We start from the raw sequence: 18,391 nt of genomic DNA, 5'->3' as shown, positions 1-18,391 counted from the left end.
TTGGCGAGCGGCATTGTGCTGCCAAGTCGCTTCGGCGAAGATACGAGCATTTTGGTCACGCTCTGTAGTGTGTTAGGCAACCAGCTGTGTTCCGCCGCGCTCAGCTTCAGGAAGGCGAGTGGCAAAGTTCGTAGCTAGGGTGCGCAGCGAACGCGCGAAGGCGTTCTGCTTCACGCTAGCGTGATTCTCGTCGGACCAAAGCGAGATTCGCCCGTCATTGCCTTTCTCCGCCGCTTAGCGCAGCACTTTTCTTAGTTGGGGCTATCGCAAGCGAATGAGTAGGCGGCGTGCTACTGTTGATGCATGTCGAAGCTGCACTCCATAGGCGACGATGCGTCACACACTAATGCGACGCGAAAGACAAACCTTGTGCGGAAACTGCGTCGTCACCTCAGCAGAAGGCCTACACTGCCTGCACCAGGCTACACCGCGTTGGAGCTTCCGCTGCGCTGAGACTACCGAACCACACAATGGCGGTGCTCGTTAGTGTCATGAGGCAGTACTTCTCTTCACCGCTCCTACATGGTCGCGCCATACCAGTCAAGATAAAGCCAAGAGATACCGTTTTTATGCGTTAGCGCCGACGTCGCATCCGTTACAGGAAGTTGATGGTGGACCCTGGCATAAATCAGTTTCGTGTTTAAAAGGACGTAAGGATGGCCTACCCTGGACACCACACCCACCATCGATTCGGCATGGGGTCGCCATACGCAAGGTAGATGTACGCTGTGTCCTGGGCCTCACTTTCCAGAATGATGGGTCGTGTTTCGCTCCCGTTACACAGCTACAAGAGACAATGCCCGAGTCGCGCACCTGGTGTGAATAGTAACTAACAGAAAGCGTGGCCTAAAGGAGCAGGACACCCTCAACTTAATACAAGCTCCGAGTTGGCCCTGCTGATGATCAGCAGGGCCACGTACGGCACCTCGTAGTTGGCCCTCAAGAGCAGCGAGAGTTAAAAGCTGGGTACTATAATACAAAGCACCTGTAAGCTGGCACTGGGGTGCCTTCCATGACTTCGATGGGGAAGCTACTCTGCCTGGCCGTCCACAATTTTTGGAAGGAGCTAGCACAGGCCCACAAGACGAGCCAGACAGAGCTCATCAAGCTCACCAGCACGGGCAGCGACGCGCGAAGACTATGGCAAATCGAGCATCAAATAGCGGGTCCCTCAACCCCAGAGGTAGATACCGACTAGCGTCCTGAAAAACATGCACCCAGAATAGAACAAGGAGACGAGGCAAGCAAGAGTATAACCTCTATGCAAGGCCTACGAAGGGCCAAGAAGAGGTCACATACACGGACGTGGCAAAAAAAAAAAGGACAGGCAGGCTTACGCAGTCAGCCTGACTAACGGCCAGACGGAAATAGCAGCGGCCTCTGTGTACAATGTAGACTTTGACTCCGCGGTAGAAACGGCGATAGCCCTCGCGGCCATGACGGGTAAGCGAGAGGAAGAGCACATCACAATCATCACGAACTCGCAAACAGCATGGAGCAATTACCAAAAGGGCCGCATTTCCAAGCAAGCACTTAGAATCCTCAAGAATGTAGACAATATTCAAGAAATATACATTGTCTGTGCCGCGGGACATGAGTGCCTGGCGGGTAATCTAAAGGCTCCCGCCGCTGCCCGAGATCACATTTTCCACGCTATACCGCCGTGTTCACGCGCCCCATTAGACAAACACGATGATGTCAAGAAAAAATATACCGACATCCTGAGCCACTACAGACTAGGTAGGAGTACCTACCCACACCCGCATCCCAAGATGACCAGATAAGAGTCGGTGATGCTCCGGAAACTACAGACCGGCACATTTCCTCTGCACCCTGGTGCACGCCATGTATCTTACAAGCTTCAATTAAAACTGCGTCTTTTGCTCGGCGCGTAATATTCTCTACCACACAGTATGTGAGTGTGGGCACAGTCTATCGATACCAACCATCAGCGTACCAAGCATCGAACAGCGCATGGGGGCCCAGCCGACAAGCCCTGTAGACCAGCATCGTCTGGTGAACATATCGACTCTTGCCCACGGCATCATTTACTAACGCCGCCCAGCTCGAATAACTCCGCTGTCAGCTTATTTTTACAAATAGTTTAGTCCGTCTCCTTTAGCATAATCTATCGGCTTATATGTATGACGGTAAACGAGCTTCTAGAATTGTTTTGCCATTGCTGGAACAGCTTACCTCTCGTCACACGGAACGCGCATGCTGTACAAGCATATTTTTACCATTATCGAAGCTGCATCTGTAGGCTTCCTCACGGGAATTCCACAAAAGGCGACCCAATATTAATATCGCGCTTTATAGCAGATTCCATGGCTGTTAACTAAAACAGTGAACTTTCTTGTTTTATTCCTTGTTTTCTGTCACTTATCCTTACGAAACCAAACTCTTAATGTGGCGATGCCCGTAAACACGCAAAAGAGATTTTTTTGCAAAATGTAATGCAGCATAAGGAGGCTGCAGGCACTGTTGAGTTAATGCGCAACAAATTATGTATTTTTTCTGCACGTATCGCGCATTCACGTTGCAATGACAAATAGGAAAAATTAATTCAAAGATGTAGTTCAACATTCCTAATCAGCAGAGTGGCTTATAGGATCGCTCTAAGGGAGAGCTTCATATTATTTTGACCACCTGGGATTTTTTACAGCACTACTAATGCACAGCAGCGACTGCTTTTGCATTCCGCCCCAATACAAATTTAGGCGCCAGCACTGGGTACGGCTTATAGTTGTAGACAAATTTAATTTTGTAAATAGTTTAACATTACAGTGTAAATGGGTGCAAATTAGGTACATTCAGCTCCTTCCAATGCAGGTATTTTTCTGAAAACCAGTCATTTAAGCGACGTGCCCTTTCGACATCAGGAAAGTGTCCTTCTTCTGGGGTAAAATATTCACTTTCGAAAGTAATCAACATTTGGTGGCTGTTTCATCTACGAAAAACACATTCTTGTGATCGGGAGTTTATACCACCACACCAGACGGTCACGGAGAACGCGACAATGGTAAACGAGCCAGCGCCCCCGTCGTCATCATCATCATAAGCAGCGGCGGCACCAACCTATTTTATGTTCACTGCAGGACTGTGACCTCTCCATGCAATCTCCAGTTGCCTCTATCCTGCCCCCAACCAATTACAACTTGCCCTTGCAAATTTCCTGATTCCATCACCTCACCTAGTCTTCAGCTGTCGTCCGGTTGAATTAAATCAACCGCGAGAGTGTGGAATCCAACTTCATGCACGCCAACTCAGGCGCATGCGTCAGCCAGATTTCTACCTCTCTGCATGATAAGGAAACTGAGTTTTTAATGGTAAGACAGGCTGACCCCCTTTCACCTCTTGTACGCGTCGCTTCATCCCTTGATCACATTCTTTGCATATTTAAACACTTGTTTGGAAAAATAAACCAGTCGTTAGTCTGCGTTCGCATCCTGTACTTCATATTGCCCTTCGTCCAGGTTGCGCTGCCCACCCCTAGGAATATGTTCCGTCACCAACTCGCCCAGCTTGCTGTAGTAATGGAGGTAACGTAACTAGGAGGACGGAAGATTGAAAAGACGAGACGGACGCTTCGCGAAGGGAATGGGCAGCTAGAGCTTGAACTTAAAGATTTTATCTGCATCATTCCCATATGCTCTTGCAAAAAATGTAATCAAAACTTCTGCTCAGTTTATATCTTTCCTTCCTTCTTTCTAATTTTTTGGTTTCTTTCTTTCCATCTTTCTCTCCTTCTTCATTCCTTCCCACCCTTCTACTCTTTCTTTCCTTCTTTCCCACTTTTTACATCTGTTTCCTTCTTTCCTTTTCTCTCTCTTTCTTTCAAGCATTCCTTCTTTCCCTATTCTCTATCTGTTTTCTTCTTTCTTTCTTTGCTTGTCTTCCTCTGTCTATCTCTTTATCTCCTTCTTTCTTTCATTCCTTCCTTCATTACATCTTTCTTTCCTTCTTTCACACTTTCTTTTTCCCTTTTTTTGTTTTCATTCGTTTTTTCTTTCTTTCTTTGCTTTATTTCTTTCCTTCTTTGCTTCCTTCTTTCCTTCCTTATCTCCCTTTCCCTTCTTTCTTCCCTTCTTTCCTTATTTCTTCCTTTCCTTAATTCTTCTTTGTTGCCTTCTTTCTTTGCTACTTTCCTATCTTTCTTTCCTTCTTTCTTTCGTTAATTCTTTCCTACTTTCTTTCGTTCTCTTTTCCTTCCTTCTTTCGTTCTTTGTTTCCTTATTTCCTTCTTTCTGTCCTTCTTTCTCTCTTTATTTCCTTCCTTACTTCTTACCTTCTTTCCTTCTCTCGTATTTTCTTTCTTTCCTTTTTTTATTTCCTACTCTCTTCCGTTCCACCCTTCTTTCTTTCTTTCCGTCTTTTTCTTTCTAAAGGTATGAATAGTGGATGCGTAGAGAATGAATATGTTGCTGTCTGTTCACTACGCTTCAAATTGCTTTGCGTCCTCCTTTAAAGTAAAGTAATAAAAAAAACTACAGGCTTCAGTGACCGCTTCAGCGGAGTCTTTTATCAACAGCCTGTTAAAAGCGCGTGAACGTTTAGTGTCTCAGTACTCCTTCTCTTTCCACTAAGCAATGCAAACTACTCACGAAAGAAACATATGTAATAATTTACAGTATTCATTAGGGATGAAGAGAGAGAGAGAGAGAAAAACATTTATTCGAACCACCGAGGTGGTTGCTCTTGAGGTCGAGTGGGTGGTGTCCTCATTCCAGGACTCCACTGGCCATGGCTGCTCGACGTACTTGCTCGATGAGAGCTTCTTGTCCCGCCAGGGTATCGCCGGTCAGCTGTACCTCCCACTGCTCAAATGGCGTGCTAGGCGTCTTTAAGTGTTGAGGTTTGCCCCCGCACCCCCACGAGATGTGAAAGAGTGTAGGGCGTGTGTCGCCACACCAGGGGCAGATGCCGCGATATGTATGTGGAAACATTTTACTGTATCTGTGTAGGTTTGTAAGAGTGCAGCGGTGGCGTAGAGGTAGGACACCCGCCTCGCGTGCAAGAGGTCCGTGGTTTGAATCCCGGTGCCGCGCAATTTTCCACCGGATAAAAAAAAATCCGCGTGTTGATAAAATTGCATAAACAGGCCTGGAGTGTGGCCTGATCCCGGTGACCAGAACCGGTAACGCACTCCCTCACCAGAGCAGGATTGGCCACCCGGGTGCAGTACTTGGCCACAACCTCCTAAATGAACACAACATTCAAACCCCGGCCCTCAGTCCCCAGCAGCTGCGAAGCAAATGACCACGGCGGCGGTCAGACCTGCGACGCTGCAGAGGGTGCTAAGAATCCCTGGCTCCGGACAGGCCGCCATTGGAATCTGAACCTCGTAACGTTTAACACTAGAACGTTATCTAGTGAGGCGATTCTAGCAGTGCTATGGGAGGAATTAGAGGGTAGTAAATGGGGTATAATAGGGCTCAGTGAAGTTAGGAGGCCAAAAGAAGCATATACAGTGCTAAAAAGCGGGCACGTCCTGTGCTACCGGGGCTTAGTGGAGAGACGAGAACTAGGAGTCGGATTCCTGATTAATAAGAACATAGCTGGTAACATACAGGAATTCTATAGCTTTAACGAGAGGGTGGCAGGTCTTGTTGTGAAACTTAATAAGAGGTACAAAATGAAGGTTGTACAGGTCTACGCCCCTACATCCAGTCTTGATGACCAGAAATTCGAAAGCTTCTATGAAGACGTGGAATCGGCGATGGGTAAAGTCAAAACAAAATACAGTATACTGATGGGCGACTTCAATGCCAAGGTAGGCAAGAAGCAGGCTGGAGACAAGGCAGTGGGGGAATATGGCATAGGCACTAGGAATAGCAGGGGAGAGTTATTAGTAGAGTTTGCGGAACAGAATAATATGCGGATAATGAATACCTTCTTCCGCAAGCGAGATAGCCGAAAGTGGACGTGGAGGAGCCCGAACGGCGAGAATAGAAATGAAGTAGACCTCATACTCTGCGCTAACCCTGGCATCATACAAGATGTGGACGTGCTCAGCAAGGTGCGCTGCAGTGACCATAGGATGGTAAGAACTCGAATTAGCCTAGACCTGAGGAGGGAACGGAAGAAACTGGTACATAAGAAGCCGATCAATGAGTTAGCGGTTAGAGGGAAAATAGAGCAATTCCAGATCAAGCTACAAAACAGGTATTCGGCTTTGACTCAGGAAAAGGACCGTAGTGTTGAAACAATGAACGACAATCTTGTGGGCATCATTAAGGAGTGTGCAATAGAAGTCGGTGGTAACTCCGTTAGACAGGATACCAGTAAGCTATCGCAGGAGACGAAAAATCTGATCAAGAAACGCCAATGTATGAAAGCCTCTAACCCTACAGCTAGAATAGAACTGGCAGAACTTTCGAAGTTAATCAACAAGCGTCAGACAGCTGACATAAGGAAGATGGATATGGATAGAATTGAACATGCTCTCAGGAACGGAGGAAGCCTAAAAGCAGTGAAGAAGAAACTAGGAATTGGCAAGAATCAGATGTATGCGTTAAGAGACAAAGCAGGCAATATCATTACTAATATGGATGAGATAGTTCAAGTGGCTGAGGAGTTCTATGGAGATTTATACAGTACCAGTGGCACCCACGACAATAATTGAAGAGAGAATAGTCTAGAGGAATTTGAAATCCCGCAGGTAACACCGGAAGAGGTAAAGAAAGCCTTGGGAGCTATGCAAAGGGGGAAGGCAGCTGTGGAGGATCAGGTAACAGCGGATTTGTTGAAGGATGGTGGGCAGATTCTTCTTGAGAAACTGGCCACCCTGTATGCGCAATTCCTCATCACTTCGAGCGTAACGGAATCTTGCAAAAACGCTAACATAATCCTAATCCATAAGAAAGGGGATGCCAAAGACTTGAAAAATTATAGACCGATCAGTTTACTGTCCGTTGCTTACAAAGTATTTACTAAGCTAATTGCAAATAGAATCAGGAACACCTTAGACTTCCGTCACCTAAAGGACCAGGCAGGATTCCGTAAAGGTTACTCAACAATAGACCATATTCACACAATCAATGAGGTGATAGAAAAATGTGCGGAATATAACCAACCTTTGTATATAGGTTTCATTGATTACGAGAAAGCGTTTGATTCAGTCGAAACCTCAGCAGTCATGGAGGCATTGCGGAATCAGGGTGTAGACGAGCCGTATGTAAAAATACTGAAAGACATCTATAGCGGCTCCACAGCCACCGTAGTCCTCCATAAAGAAAGCAACGAAATCCCAATAAAGAAAGGCGTCAGGCAGGGGGATACGATCTCTCCGATGCTATTCACAGCGTGTTTACAGGAGGTATTCAGAGACCTGGATTGGGAAGAATTGGGGATAAGAGTTAATGGAGAATACCTTAGTAACTTGCGATTCGCTGATGATATTGCCTTGCTTAGTAACTCAGGGGACCAACTGCAATGCATGCTCACTGACCTGGCGAGGCAAAGCCGAAGGGTGGGTCTAAAAATTAATCTGCAGAAAACTAAAGTAATGTTTAACAGTCTCGGAAGGGAACAGCAGTTTACAATAGGTAGTGAGGCACTGGAAGTGGTAAGGGAATACATCTACTTAGGACAGGTAGTGACTGCGGATCCGGATCATGAGACTGAAATAATCAGAAGAATAAGAATGGGCTGGGTGCGTTTGGCAGGCATTCTCAGATCATGAACAGCAGGTTGCCATTATCCCTCAAGAGAAAAGTTTATAACAGCTGTGTCTTACCAATACTCATACTCACGTACGGGGCAGAAACCTGGAGGCTTACGAAAAGGGTTCTACTTAAATTGAGGACGACGCAACGAGCTATGGAAAGAAGAATGATAGGTGTAACGTTAAGGGATAAGAAAAGAGCAGATTGGGTGAGGGAACAAACGCGAGTTAATGATATCTTAGTTGAAATCAAGAAAAAGAAATGGACATGGGCAGGACACGTAATGAGGAGGGAAGATAACCGATGGTCATTAAGAGTTACGGAATGGATTCCAAGGGAAGGAAAGCGTAGCAGAGGGCGGCAGAAAGTTAGGTGGGCGGATGAGATTAAGAAGTTTGCATGGACAACATGGCCACAATTAGCACATGACTGGGGAGAGGCCTTTGGGAGAGGAGTATGGGAGAGGCCTTTGCCCTGCAGTTGGCATAACCAGGCTGATGATGATGATGATGATGTGTAGGTTTGCAAATGCGTTTGTCTGAATAAGTCGGAGAGCTACGGCATCTTCAGTGCTGAGCTTTCTGTGAGGCGGAGGATAAATCCTGCGGCTGAGTCGCTGGATCTCGAGTCCGTCGCAGTAATTAGACGGCAGGGGCATAAAGGTAAAGGGTGCGGATTGATGAGACGATTCGTCTTGCCCCGCTCGGTTGATTAGCGCTCGAGCTAGGGCGTTCGCCCTTTCGTTCCCCTCCAGACCCGCGTGGCCCGGTGTCCACGTGATTTGATGGTATTCTTGCAGCCTCGGGCCTAGAATCTGAGCCGCCAGCAGCGGTGTTCGTCCGTTGGTAAGGTTACGGCAGGCCTGTTGCGAGTCGGTAACGACATGGACTTTCCTGCCTACCCTGTCTTCTTGCTTTATTACCAGCGCCGCGGCTATGTCTCAGCCGCAGCTGGGGTCTCTGCCCTTACGGAGGCCGCGAGGGTCAAGGAGTTGTCTCTCCCTTTCACGGCGGCTACCGCGATGAGGCCCACTACAGGGTACGCCGCCACGTCCCCTTATACGTTACGTACGGGTCTCCCTTGAATTGTCGGCGCTGTCTGTCGACGCGAGCCTTGCGTCGTCCTTCATGGAATTCACGGCTCATGTGCTTCGGTATCGGGTTCGCCTTGATCTTGCCTCTGACCTCAGGCGGGAGTGATCGTTGCCCATCGAGGGCACGGAGCTCCGTTGCCGTTCCGGTCCGGTGGAGGATGGCTCTGCCTGCGGCCGTCTTCTGTAGTCTGGTCTTTTGCGAAGCCATAACCATGTCCGACAGCTCAGCGAAGGTGTTGTGGATCCCGAGGGCCGCTAACTTCTCGTTTGAGGTGGTGACAGGGAGACCCAGGGCCGTTTTGTACGTGCCTCTGATGATGGCATCGACTTGTTCTTGGTCGCGTTTGTTTAGCGAGTGATAGTGATACGGCATCCTATACGTTATTCTGCTGATCACCAGAGCCTAGAGGAGGCGAAGAGTGTCCTCTTCTCGCATGCCCTTGCGGCTTCTTGTAATGCGTTTTATAAACCGCGAAATCTGGTTGGTGGCAGACCTTAGGGTTTGGATGGTGTGGGAGGCTTTCAGGTTGCTCTGGATCCAGAAACCCAGAATCCTAGCCTTATTGCCTTCCGTGATCTTCTAGCCCTCAATAGGTCGATAGGGCTGGGGGACTTGTAGATTCCTCCTCCGTGCACCCGGATCACCTCGGACTTTTCGCGCGCACAGCGCATCCCGCTCGCTGCCGCAAATGTCTCCACGGCCGTCGCGGCCTCTTGAAGGGTCGCCTTTTTTCGCGCTAGGGAGCTCTTGGTGGCCCAGAGCGTGATGTCGTCTGCGTACAGGGCGTAACCTAGGTCGGGGATCTTCCGCAGCTCTTTGGTCAGCGCTAGCATGGCGACGTTGAATAGAATCGGGGAGATTATCGCCCCTTGTGGTGTTCCTTTGTTCTGCACGTCGATCGTATCCGATCGAGTCTGGCCTATTCCGATGGTTGCTGTCCGGCCCGTCAAGATCGATTTAACGTAAATAAAGATGCGCTCCCCACAGCGGATCTCGTTCAGTCCCTTGAGAATGGCCTCGTGAGAGATGTTATCGAAGGCCCCTCTTAGGTCGAGTGCGAGCAGGAGGTGTTCTCCTCCCTTCGGGATGCCCTTGAGAACTTCTTCCCTTAGGATTAGGAACGCATCTTGCGCTGAAAGTCCCGGCCTGAAGCCAAGCATGGTGTGCGGGAAGAGGTCACCGTCCTCTATGTAATGTTAGAGGCGGGTTTCGATGACCCTCTCGTACAGCTTGCCGAGGCACGAAGTCAGCGAGATGGGACGCAGGGCGTCGATCGCGGGCTTCTTGCCGGGTTTGGGAATGGTCACGATTTCCGCGTGTTTCCACTCGTTCGGTACGTGGCCCTGGCTCCAGAGTTCCTCGTTTAGATAATCGGTCAAGTCCTGGATGTGCATCGGGCTCACGTTTCTAATCATGGCATTGGTGATTTTGTCAACTCCGGAAGCAGTGTTGCGCTTTGAGGCTCGTGCCGCGGCATACACCTCTTCCTCCGTGATGGGAGCGTCCAGTTCTCGTCTTGGTTCTCCTTCATATTTTAGGAGGCAGGGTTGTATGGGGTTGCTACCCAGGTATCTGGTTTTTAGGGTGTCAATCAGATCCTGGTCGTTTACGGGGAACTTGTGAGTGATTTCTAGGAGCGTCCGACTGGTCGTCGATTTCGCCCTGTCGGGCTCGATCAGGCAACGTAGGATGGCCCACGTCTGCGCCATACTCAGGGTACCCTTGAGCGAGGTGCAATACTGTACCCAATTTTGCTGCGTCAGCTCGTTTGCGTAATTTCTGGCTTCGTCTGTTATTTTCTCGATTCGTAGACGTAGCTTCCGGTTTAACCGCTGTCGCTTCCACCGTTTGAGGAGGGCCTCACGGGCTTCCAAGAGGTGTACGAGCCGGCGGTCGACTTCGGGCGTCTCGACCGTGCGCTGGATGGAAACATCGTCAGTTGCATGCAAAGGTCCAGATATACCTGTATGCAAGGTGTCGCAGCTAACTATCACGCACCAAGACATCAAAAAAGAGTAATTCGTTACTCGAAGAAAACCTACTGCACATTGTTTACAGTACATTGGTTTAGCTGCCAGTAATTTTTTCCTTACTGAGGTTGAATTAGGTAACCGTAATTATTTAATTCGCTCGAGAAGTACTATCCTATCAAAGTGTCAATGAGGCATTTGAAGGCACAGCCAAGAAACCTCGAAATGCGGTATTTTCAGCGACGTACTTATTGCGTACAAATTTGTTTTTCTGACTGATGTATAAACCCCGCAAAATACGTAGAATACCACGTGACTACGCTCCCGCCCGGATCATAAAGCAGTGCCCTCGAACAGGCTCCCTCTGAGTTATCCAGAACGAAACAAATCAAATAAAAAACATCGTGTACGAGCATGAGCTCCCGCGCCCCGGCCGAAGTAACACGTCGCGTTTGGTGTTAGTTGGAGACTACCTCTGATAGCTGTTTGTTAATTGTCTTAGCGTAGATAAAGAGCACGGGTGTTTTTTTTTTACCATAAAGCCTATCACCACGAAAGCGAATTGACAACGTCAGTGCAAAGGTTTATGGGTGCGTTTTGTTTCATCCCAGTACGCCTTTCTCTAATGAGCAGAAGGGAACCATAATGCTTGCCTTGGGATCTCCAAATAGCAACAACAGGAAGGGCGTAAATATATCTATCAGTTATGGAAGTGTGGCGGTAGACCAAACGCGTCGACTATCATCAGAAATTATGAAAACCTGCGAAAAACCGGCAGCTTCAAGAAACGACGGCGGAGGACTCCATGTTTGAGTCCTAGCCTACTCACGGATGTTCTAGGATTTATGGCCTGAAACTCTCATGCTAGCGTGCCGGGGACGAGGCCACCCAGATACCAATTTCTAAGTCATCAGTCCGGAGGATTTTATATGACGGCCTTTCACCCGTACTACCTTAACCTGCACCAATGCTTAGAAGATAGGGACAAGTAAAATCGTGTAGATTTCTCGAATTGGGTCCTCACAAAAGCGGATGCTTAGGTTTGTCGAAAGCTTTTTTGCACCTTTTGAGGAAGGGTTTTCTTGGTTATTGTTTGATGTCTTAGACGAGACCTTGACAACTTTTGAGCACATCTTAGAACCATTGCAAGTGATTCAGAAGTTTGCAATAAATGAATTCATCAAATATTTAGGTTTAGATATCGCTTTACGTAAACATCAAACGTGCTGGGGTTACCAACCAAGGTTAAGCAAAACCATTGTATCTTATGGATTGGCTGATTGGAAGCTCCTCAAAAGAAGCATCGCCAACGTGTGTTTTAGAACGTTCTTAAGAAATAATGCCCTTACCTTTGACAGCAGTTTTTTTTCAACGCAAGTCGATCACATAAAGGTTTCTGGCTACCCGCACCATATTATTGTCTTGGTGACTGAAGAAAAAGTAGGAAGGATTAAAAACAGTGTTAGAAGAAAGATTAGCAGTAGTTCCGTGTATTCAACCGATATCGCAATATTGTAAGAAAGTCGTTCAATAGTCGAATGTCAAAGTCGTACTTACCACCATTTGAAGCTGTCCAGACTGTACAATATAACCGATGAATGCTTGAAAAAGCTACCCGATTGCACTATGAGCGACAAAGAAAAAAGTTGTACCGGGTCTAACTGGGCTAGTTCAGAGAATTCCGCTTTCCTGTGGAGCTGTATACATAGGACAAACCGGTCGTTGCCTGAATGAGCAGCGCTGGGAAGAGTTCGGTAAAACAGACCTCTCGCCGCTCACTGTGCAGCTGCGCTCCCAAATATGGTGACCGTACTCTTTTCGCTCGCAATCTCAATCACTGTTCAAGGATAATTATGAGTGCGAAGAGGATATGCGAAGAAAGACGAAGATATGTCAGTGTAGCTTACGCGATAGTGACAGAAAAGCAAGTTTGCTTTTAGGATGCCACATCAGTGCAGTGCGCACCCACAAGTGTCGGATTTGTTAGTATATAGAACGAAGCAAGCCTAAAAGCAGTGTAGAAGGAACTACGAATAGGCAAGGATCAGATGCTTGCGTTAAGAGACAAAACCGGCAATATCATTACTAATATGGATAAGATAGTTCAAGTGGCTGAGATGCTCTATCGAGATTTATACAGTACCAGTGGCACCCACGACGATAATGGAAGAGGGAATAGTCTAGAATAACTTTACATCCCAAAAGCAACGCCGGAAGAAGTAAAGAAAGCCTTGGGAGCTAGGCGAAGGGGCAAGGCAGCTGGTAAGGATCAGGTAACAGCAAAATTCTTGAAGGATGGTGGGCAGATTGTTCTAGAAAAAGTGGCCACCCTGAATACGCATTGGCTCATGACCTCGAGCGTACCGGAATCTTGGAACAACGCTATCATAATCCTAATCAATAAGAAAGCGGACGCCAAGGACTTGAAAAATTATAGCTTTATGTCCGTTGCCAACAAAGTATTTACTAAGGTAATCATAAATAGAATCAGGAACACCTTAGACTTCTGTCAACCAAAGGACCAGCCAGGATTTTGTAAAGGGTACTCAAATATAGACCATATTCACACTATCAATCAGGTGATAGAGAAATCTGCGGAATATAACCAACTCTTATATATAGCTTTCATTGATTACGAGAAAACGTTTGATTCAGTCGAAACCTCAGCAGTCATGCAAGCATTAAGGAATCAGTGTGTAGACGAGCCGTATGTAAAACTACTGAAAGATATCTATAACGGCTCCACAGCCACAGTAGGGCTCCAGAAAGAATGCCACAAATACCAATAAAGAAGGGCATCAGGCAGGGAGATATGATCTCTCCAATGCTATTCACCGCGTGTTTGCAGGAGGTGTTCAGAAAACTGGATTGGGAAGAAGTGGGGATAAGAGTTATAGGAGAATATCTTAGTAACTTGCGATTCGCTGATGATATTGCATTGCTTAATAACTCAGGGGACTAATTGCAGTGCATGGTCTCTGACCTGGACAAGCAAAGCAGAAGGATGGGTATAACATTAATCTGCAGCAGAAAACTAATGTTTAACAGTCTCGGAAAAAAACAGCAGTTTACGATAGGTGCGAGGCACTGGAAATGCTCAGGGAATACATATACTTAGGGCAGGTAGTTACCGCGGATTCGGATCATGTGATGTGATAACTTTATTTGGAATCCGGCGATTGGGAGGCCCGGGCCTGGGGCCGCCTAGATGGCCACTGGGAGCTGCTGCTCCCGTGCGGCTTCCTTGGCTCGCTGGACGGCCCAAAGTTGGTCTTGGAGTTCTGAGCTGAGCAGCACGGCCGACCACCGCGCCCGTAGATTTTCTGGGGAGACTGCCATTTTATTTTGGTATATTTCACAACCCCACAACATGTGTTGAAGGGTGGCTCTAACAGACTTGCAGAGCTTGCACATATCGCTCTCGTATATATCGGGGTAGGAAGTTTTTAGTTGCACGGGACTCGTATAAGTTTCTGTTTGTAGTCGCCTCCAAGTAACGGACTCAGCTCTGTTCAGTTTAGTGTGAGGCGGTGGTAATACTCGCCTCCGATTTTGATAGAATTTGGTAATATCGCTAAATCTTGTTAATATATCTTTTTCTCTCCAGATTTCCTCCTCCGCGTTCTCCTGACCGATGGAAGTCACTCTTTGCTCAGCTCGGCGAGTGAGACCTCGAGCTTCGCGGTGTGCTACCTCGTTGAGGTTGATTGCGGGAATGTCTAAAGTCGTATGCGCTGGGAACCAGAGCAATTGCCTGCCGTTCTTCTCTGCATTGGAGAACTTTGCTTCATTGACTCTGATGATGTGCCATGCCTCAGGAGAGATCCTACCTTTTGCATAATTTCTAATGGCCGCTTGAGAATCACTAATGATGTACTGAGCATTCGTGGAGACCAATGCTAGTGCAATGGCTACCTCCTCTGCGGTCTCGGAATGTTTGGTATTAACTGATACGCTTGTAAGGAGTTTTTGGGTGTGATCTACGATTACTGCTACATAGCTATTTCTGTCTGGGTATTCAGCAGCGTCTACGAAGGTTGCTCTGTCGTCTGACCCAAAGCTTCGGATAATTTTCTCTGCTCTACTCTTGCGTCTGCCGTCGTTGTAACCTGGATGCATGTTCTTGGGTATATTTGGTACTAGGAGTTTGTCACGAATTTCTCTCGTTATCGTCCTCTTTTCCCCGTATAAATTGTGGTAATTCATTCCTAGTTTGCTTAGTATATGCCGTCCCGTTTTGGTTTTGGTTAGTCGCTCTGCTTGAGATGTTTGTTATGCTTCTATGAGTTCGTCCAGTGTGTTGTGGAGTCCTAACCTTAGCAAGAGATCCGTGCTCGTACTGATGGGAATACCTAGTGCTAGTTTGTATGCTTTTTTTATCATGTTGTTAATTTTACGCTTTTCAGCTGCAAACCAATTGTGGAAGGCTGCTATGTATGTGATCTGACTGATTACGAATGATTGTATCAGCCGTATGATACTTTCTTCCTTCATACCTTGGTGCTTGTTAGTAATTCGTTTGATTAATCTCATGGTGTTTGTTACCTTTGTGTCTAACTTCTTTACGGTTTCCCTATTTGTGCCTTTGTTCTCGATTACCAGACCCAGCACTTTGAGCTGGTTGACTATTGGGATATGCCGCCCGTTCTTGGTGTGTAGCTTGATTTCCTCATGAGCCTTGTTTCTGTCGTATCCTTTGGGAGGCCTGCCTCTAAGTGTGGGGCGGTACAATAGAAGTTCAGATTTCTCTGCAGAGCATGTGAGGCCTGTTCCTATGAGGTGTTCCTCTACTGTGTTAATTGCAGTCTGGAGTCGTTGTTCTATTGATCCGTCGCTGCCATCACAGGTCCAGATAGTAATATCGTCCGCGTAGATTGTGTGATTCAGGGACTCTATGTGATTTAATTTTTCGGGGAGTCCCATCAAGACGAGATTAAACAGCATCGGCGAGATAACAGCGCCTTGCGGCGTGCCGGCCCCCCCTATGTCGATCTCGGGCGACTTGAGCCCTCCGACGGAGATGACTGCTTTCCTATCTGATAGGAAGCTCTTGATGTAGTTATACGTCCGTTGCCCTAGTCCTATTCGTTCGATGTTTTCCAATATGGTTGCGTGGTTGGCATTATCGAAAGCTTTTTTAAGATCAAGGCCCAAGATGGCCCTTGTCGAGCGCGTTTTATAATCGATTATCTGATGCTTAAGTTGGAGCATAGCATCTTGTGTCGAAAGATTTTTGCGAAATCCTATCATTGTATCTGGGTATATGTTATTATCCTCTAAGAAGTTGTCTACTCTGTTTAAAATTACATGTTCCATTAATTTTCCGACGCAGGATGTTAGGGAGATTGGTCTGAGGTTGTCGATCTCAAGCTTCTTACCAGGTTTTGGAATAAGCGTTATCGTCGCTTTCTTCCATTGAGCTGGCACTTCTCCCTTTACCCAACACTCGTTTATGTATTCTGTTAGTTTGGCTATCGATTCATCATCGAGGTTCCTGAGAGTCTTGTTGGTTATACCGTCCGGGCCTGGGGCGGATTTGGTGTTTAACTTTTGTAGGGCCGCGCGGATTTCTGCCTCCGTGAGTTCCTCGTCTAATTTTGCGTTTGTATTCCCGTTGTAGCTAGGATAGATGCAAGGGGGTGCCTGGTTTAAGTATTTCTGCTGTAATTCATTGAGAAATTCCTCTTCTGTACCCTCATATGCGTGTATTAACCTATTAATGGCTTGCATGTGATTTTTCTTGTTATTGTCATGGTCAAGCAGGAACCTGAGCAGGTGCCAGGTTTTGCCGGTGCTTAATTGTCCGTCCATGGAATTACATATCTCGTCCCATTGTTGTTTGGTCAATTGCTTAGCATGTTCTTCTATTTTTTTGTTGAGGAGTGCTATGCGCTTTCTTAACTTTCTGTTATGCTTCTGACCGCTAAGTCTATTCTGAAGCGAGTGCTTAGCTTCCCACATGTGGAGAAGTCTGCTGTCGCATTTATCCAAGTTAGATTCAGGTGGTGCTATTTTTGTGGCAGCTTTGACGTCATCACTGAGCTCCTTAGTCTATAAGTATATAAGTATCCCCACGTGGTGTGCGGGGCATTAAAGTCTCCTCCTATAACTACCGGATTTTCTCCAGCAAGTCTGAGTGTTTTCTGGAATAGGTTCTTGAATTTGTGTTTATGTAGCATGGGGTTGCTATAAATGTTGAGAATAAATAAGCTACGTCCTGTCTTTTTTTGTGGGATGAGTTCCAATAGAATATTGTCAATGTGCGTTATGCCTGTGTTGTGCTGCACGCAAGTTATGTTTCTTTTTACCAGCGTAGTTAATGCCCTGGTGTCCCCTTCGGCATAGCCAAAAGATCTGTATCCTGCTAGCTTTGCAATACCGTGTGTTTCCTGCAGAATTATGACGTCTGGTGTATCCTTGTCTTTTAAATACTGCTGCAAAACTGACTTTTTGTTTTCGTAACTTCTACAATTCCACTGCCATATCCTGAACCCTTTTTTAGTGCGCTTCATTTCGGGTGCGACCATGGGAGGGAGACGGGAGGTTGCAGAGAAGCTGATCTTATATAGTTATGTGGTTGTGAAGTGGGTAATGATTGTGATGGTTCGGAGGCAACGGAGGGGAGTCCGTTACCTGGTGACTGGTTTGCCTCTAGGATGTCTAATCTTCTCATAATTGCTGCTATTGCCTTAGCCATTTGATTCATCAATTCGTCCCGTTTTTCATTTGACTTTTGTATTTCTGCTAGGGTCTTTTGAATATCGGCTAATGCTTTATCTACCACTGCGGTATCTTGTTTATCACTGATGGCTTGGGCCTTGCGTTTGAGTGGAGGGGGGTCATCCCCTTCGTCCATCTTATTGTCCGGGATTTCAGATGGCTCTTTCGTGCTCGCGTGTGGAGTGGGAGTTACCTGATTTATTTGGCTTTTTCCTTCCTTCAGAATTTTGATTTCATCGCTCATACGTGCTAACAAAATCCTCAACTGCACGTTCTCGTGTTTTAGTTGCTTGATCTCGTTATTAATGGCAGTCTCCCCACCAGCACCCGGGCGCACGCCATCGACCACGTCTGCCCAGCTCACCGTGTTAGTCTGGTTTGCTGAAGAGGATGGCCTAGTTCTGGACCTGGATCGGGATCGTGTCCCCGGTTGCCTGGAGCCGGACCGGGATAATGATCTGGTGGTGGATGGAGACCTTGTTCTCGATCTGGAGCGTCGTTCCCTGGCGTTTAGGAGGCCAGGCGTTCCGCGAGACTCTGCTCTGTCTTCTGTTGAGATAGCGGCTTCATGTTCTTGTCGTTCTCGTTGCAGTCTGTGCCATTGTCTCTGTTTAACGATGAAGGGTTTTTTGAATTTGGCTTTGCACGTCTTGTCTGCGGTCGGATGGTCCTCGCCGCATAACTGACATTTAGGTTGGCACCTGTGGTCTTTATCTGGGTTTGATGTTCCACATCCCGCACAAATCTTGTTGTCAGGGTTGGGACATACATCTCCTCTGTGTCCAAGTCTGTTGCACTGATGACAGAAATCCACTTGTTTCCTGTACAGGGAGCAAGGGAGTAGCGCTGCCCTGTATCGGACGTACGCGGGCACTTTGTGTCCTTCAAAGAGCACAATCACTGTGGTAGTATTACTCAGTCTCTTTGCTGCTATCGCCGT

The sequence above is a fragment of the Dermacentor andersoni genome, chromosome 4, assembly GCF_023375885.2.
Source record: "Dermacentor andersoni chromosome 4, qqDerAnde1_hic_scaffold, whole genome shotgun sequence".
Classification (NCBI taxonomy): Eukaryota; Metazoa; Arthropoda; class Arachnida; order Ixodida; family Ixodidae; genus Dermacentor; species Dermacentor andersoni.
This window is presented reverse-complemented; position numbering follows the sequence as displayed.